Raw genomic sequence first — 6,000 nt, 5'->3', positions numbered from 1 at the left:
CCGTCCAATGATCCAGTGTGACACAAACTGACTCCATGCAGGATCCTCAACCTGTCCACGGAGCCATTAGATCCAGACTGACTCCATGCAGTGTTCTAAAACCTGTCAACAGAGCCAGTGTGACAGAGACCGACCCCATGCAGGATTCTAACCCTGTCCACGGAGCGAGAGTAATCCAGACTGACCCCATGCAGGCTTCGAACCCTGTCTACAGAGACAGTGTGCCCCAGACCGACCAGATGCAGGCCTCTAACCCTGTCCACAGAGGCAGTGTGACACAGACTTACCCCATGTAGGACTCTAACCTGTCCACGGAGGAAGTAGGAACCAGACTGAGTTCATGCAGTGTTCTAACGCTGTCCACAGAGCCAGTGTGACTCAGACTGACCCCATGCACGGTTCTAACAGGTCCATAGAGCCAGTGTGACACAGACTGACCCCATGCAGGATTTTAACCCTGTTCATGGAGCTAGAATGACACAGACTGACACCATGCAGGGTTCTAACACTGTCCACAGTTCCAGTGTGACACAGAATGACCCCATGCAGGATTCTAAACTTGTCCACTGAGACAGTGTGACCCAGACCGACCCCATGCAGGATCCTACCCTTTCCACAGAGCCAGTGTGACGCAGACTGACCCCATGCAGTATCCTAACACTGTCCATGGAGCAAGTGTGAAACAGACTGACTCCATGCAGGATTTTAACTCTGGCCACAGAGCCAGAGTGATCCAGACTGACTCCATGCAGGCCTCTTACACGGTCCAGAGATCCAGTGTGCCTCAGACTGACTCCATGCAGGATTCTAACCCTGTCCATGGAGCCAGAGTGCCCCATACTGACCCCATGCAGTGTTCTAACCCTGTCCACAGAGCCAGAGTGACCCCCTGACCCCATGCACGATTCTAACCCACTCCACATAGCCAGTGTGACCCAGACTGAACCCCCATGCAGGATTCTACCCCTGTCCACAGATCCACTGTGACACACAATGATGCCATGCAGGATTCTACCCCAGTCCAGAGAGCCAGTGTGACCCAACCTGACCCCATGAAGGCCTCTAACCCTGTCCACAGAGCCAGTGTGACCCAGACTGACACCATGCACTATTGTAACTTGTCCAATGATCCAGTGTGACCCAGTCTGACTCCATGCTGGATCCTAACCCTGCCCACGGAGCCATTAGATCCAGACTGACTCCATGCAGTGTTCTAAAACCTGTCAACAGAGCCAGTGTGACACAGTCTGACCCCATGCAGGATTCTAACCCTGTCCACGGAGCCAGAATAACCCAGACTGACCCCATGCAAGCTTCCAATCCTGTCCATAGAGGCAGTGTACCCCCGACCGACCAGATGCAGGCCTCTAACCCTGTCCACAGAGCCAGTGTGACCCAACTGACTCCATGCAGGATTCTAACCCGGTCCACAGAGCCAGTGTGACCCAGACTGACCTCCCCATGCATGGTTCTAATCCTGTCCATATAGCCAGTGTGACAGACTCCATGCAGGATGCTAACTATGTACACAGAGGCAGAGTGACCCAGACTGACCCCATGCTGGCCTCTAACCTGTCCACTGAGCCAGTGTGACCCACAGTGATCAGATACAAGCCTCGATCCCTGTGCACGGAGCCAGTGTGACCCACACTGAACCCATGCAGTATTCTAACCCTATCCCCAGAGCCAGTGTGACCCAGACTGACCCCATGCAGGCCTCTAACCCTGTCCACCGTGCCAGTGTGACCCAGAATGACCCCAAGCAGGCCTCTAATCTGTCCACGGTGCCAGTGTGACCCAGACTGACCCCCCCTCCCCATGCACGGTTCTAACCCTGTCCATAGAACCAGGGTGAAACAGACTGATCCCATGCACTATTCTAACCTTGTCCACTGATCCAGTGTGACCCAGACTGACCCCATGCAGCATTCTAACCCTGTCCACGGAGCCATTGTGACCCAGACTGACCCCATGCAGTATTCTAACCCTGTTCACAGAGCCAGAATAACCCAGACTGGCCCCATGCAGTATTCTAACCCTATCCACAAAGCAAGTGTGACCAGACTGACTCCATACAGGCTTCTAACCCTGTCAACAGAGCCAGTGTGACCCTGACTGACAAGATACAGGCCTCTAACCCTGTCCACAGAGCCAGTGTGATCAGACTGACCCCAAGTAGGCCTCTAACTTGTCCATGGAGCCAATGTGACCCAGACTGAACCCATGCAGGGTTCTAACGCTGTCCACAGAGCCTTGTGACCCAGACTGACCCCCCAATGCACGGTTGTAACCCTGTCCATATAGCCAGTGTGAAACAGACTGACACCATGTAGGATTCTAACTCTGGCCACAGAGCCAGTGTGACTCAGACTGACTCCATGCAGGATTTTAACCCTGCCCATGGAGACACAGTGCCCCATACTGACTCATGCAGTGTTCTAACCCTGTCCATAGAGCCAGAGTGACCCAGACTGACTCCATTCACAGTTCTAACCCGGTCCACAGAGCCAGTGTGAAACAGACTGACTCCATGCAGGATTATAACTCTGGCCACAGAGCCAGAGTGACCCAGACTGACCCCATGAAGGCCTCTTACACTGTCCATAGATCCAGTGTGCCTCAGACTGACTCTATGCAGGATTCTAACCCTGTCCACAGAGCCAGAGTGACCCACACTGACCCCATTCACGATTCTAACCCACTCCACAGAGCCAGTATGACACAGACTGACCCTATGCAGGGTTCTAACCCTGTCCATGGAGCCAATGTGACCCAGACTGAACCCATGCAGGCCTCTAATCTGTGCACAGAGCCAGTGTGACCCAGACTGAGTCTATGCAGGGTTCTAACGGTGTCCACGGAGCCAGTGTGACCCAGGCTGAACCCCCATGCACGGTTCTAACTCTGTCCACATAGCCAGTGTGACACAGACTGATCCATGCAGGATTCTACCCCTGTCCATGGAGCCAGTGTGACCCAGACTGAACCCCCATGCAGGGTTCTAACCCTGTCCACAGATACACTGTGACACAGAATGACCCCATGCAGGCCTCTAACCCTGTCCACAGAGCTAGTGTGACCCAGACTGAATCCATGCAGGATCCTAAACCTGTCCACGGAGCCATTAGATCCAGACTGACTCCATGCAGTGTTCTAAAACCTGTCAACAGAGCCATTAGATCCAGACTGACTCCATGCAGTGTTCTAAAACCTGTCAACAGAGCCAGTGTGACACATACTGACCCCATGCAGGCTTCCAACCCTGTCCATAGAGGCAGTGTGCCTCACACCGACCAGATGCAGGCCTCTAACCCTGTCCACAGAGCCAGTGTGACACAGACTGACCCCATGCAGGCCTCTAACCTGTCCACGGAGGAAGTAGGACCCAGACTGAGTCCATGCAGTGTTCTAACCCTGTCCACAGAGCCAGTGTGACTCAGACTGACCCCATGCACGGTTCTAACACGTCCACAGAGCCAGTGTGACACAGACTGACCCCATGCAGGGTTTTAACTCTGTTCATGGAGCTAGAGTGAACAGACTGACCCCATGCAGTGTTCTAACCCTGTCCACAGTTCCAGCGTGACACAGAATGACCCCATGCAGGATTCTAAACCTGTCCACAGAGACAGTGTGACCCAGAGTGACCCCATGCAGGATCCTACCGTTTCCACAGAGCCAGTTTGACCCAGACTGACCGCACACACTATTCTAACCCTGTGCACTGAGCCAGTGTGACGCAGACTGACTCCATGCAAGATTCTAACCCTGTCCACAGAGCTATTGTGACCCAGACTGTCCCCATGCAGTATTCTAAACCTGTCCACAGAGCCAGTGTGACGCAGACTGACCCCATGCAGTATCCTAACCCTGTCCACGAGCCAGAGTAACCCAGACTGACCCCATACAAGATTCTAACACTGTCCACGGGGTTTGTCAGACCCAGACTGGCCCCACATAGGCTTCTATCCCTGTCCAAAGATCCAGTGTGACCCAGACTGACCCTATGCACTATTCTAACCCTATCCACAGAGCCAGTGTGACCAGACTGACCCCATACAGACTTCTAACACTGTCAACAGAGCCAGTGTGACCCTGACTGACAAGATACAGGCCTCTAACCCTATCCACAGAGTCAGTGTGACCCAGACTGACCCCCCCCCCCTATGCACGGTTCTAACCCTGTCCATAGAGCCAGTGTGAAACAGACTGACTCCATGCAGGATTATAACTCTGGCCACAGAGCCAGAGTGACCCAGACTGACCCCAGGAAGGCCTCTTACACTGTCCATAGATCCAGTGTGCCTCAGACTGACTCCATGCAGGATTCTAACCCTGTCCATGGAGCCAGAGTGCCCCATACTGACCCCATGCAGTGTTTTAACACTGTCCACAGAGCCAGAGTGACCCAGACTGACCCCATGCACGGTTCCAACCCGCTCCACAGAGCCAAAGTGACCCAGACTGACCGCATGCAAGGTTCTAACCTGGTCCATAGAGCTAGTGTAACCCAGACTGACTCCATGCAGGACTCTAACCCTGTCTACGGAGCCATTGTCACCCAGACTGACCCCATGCAGTATACTTAACCTGTCCACAGAGCCAGTGTGACGCAGACTGACCCCATGCAGTATTCTTAACCTGTCCACAGAGCTAGTGTGACCCAGGCTGACTCCATGCAGGATTATAACCCTGTCCACAGCGCCACAGTATCCCAGACTGACCCCATGCAGCATTCTAATCCTGTCCACAGGGTCTGTCAGACCCAGACTGACCCCATGCAGGCCTCTATTCCTGTCCACAGATCCAGTGTGACCCAGAGTGACCCCATGCAGGACTCTAACCCTTTCCACATAGCCAGTGTGAGCCAACTGACTCCATGCAGCATTCTAACCCTGTCCACAGAGCCAGAGTGACCCAGACTGACCCCATGCAGGCCTCTTAATCTGTACAAAGAGCACGTGTGACTCAGACTGACTCTATGCAAGACTCTAACCCCGTCTGTGGAGCGTTAGTGCTCCTTACTGACTGCATGCAGTATTCTATCCCTGTCCACAGAGCCAGTGTGACCCTGACAGTCCAGATACAGGTCTCTAACCCTGTCCACGGAGCCAGAGTAACCCAGACTGACTCCATGCAGGGTTTTAACCCGGTCCACAGAGCCAGTGTAACCCAGACTGACGCCATGCAGGGTTCTAACTATGTCCATGGAGCCAGAGTGACCTAGAATGACCCCATGCAGGGTTCTAACCCTGTCCATAGATCCAGTGTGACACAAAATGACCCATGCAGGATTCTAGCCTTGTCCACAGAGCCAGTGTGACCCAGACTGACCCCACGAAGGCCTCTATCCTTGTCCACAGTGCCAGTGTGACCCAGACTGACCCCATGCAGGCCTCTTACACTGTCCACAGAGCCCGTGTGACTCAGAGTGACTCCATGCAGGATTCTAACCCTGTCCATGGAGCCAGAGTGCCCCATACTGACCCCATGCAGTGTTCTCACCCTGACAACAGAGCCAGTGACCCAGACTGACCCCATGCACGGTTCTAACCCGGTACACAGAGCCATTGTGACACAGACTGACCCCATGCAGGGTTCTAACCCTGTCCACAGATCAGGTGTGACAAAGAATGACCCCATCAAGGATTCTAACCCTGTCCACAGAGACAGTGTGACCCAGAATGACCCCATGAAGGCCTCTAACCCTGTCCACAGAGCCAGTGTGACAGACTTACCCCCATGCAGGCCTCTAATCTGTCCACGGAGCCAGTGTGACTCCAATTGAATCCACGCAGGGTTCTAACACTGTCCACAGAGCCAGTGTGACCCAGACTGACCCCCCATGCACGGTTCAAACCCTGTCCACATAGCCAGTGTGCAACAGACAGACTCTATGCAGGATTCTACCCCTGTCCACGGAGCCAGAGTGACCCAGACTGACCCCATGCAGGCCTCTTACACTGTCCACAGAGCCAGTGTGACACAGACTAACCACAT

The sequence above is a fragment of the Tenrec ecaudatus genome, chromosome 18 (genome assembly GCF_050624435.1).
Source record: "Tenrec ecaudatus isolate mTenEca1 chromosome 18, mTenEca1.hap1, whole genome shotgun sequence".
Taxonomy (NCBI): Eukaryota; Metazoa; Chordata; class Mammalia; order Afrosoricida; family Tenrecidae; genus Tenrec; species Tenrec ecaudatus.
Note: the sequence above shows the minus strand (reverse complement) of the source record.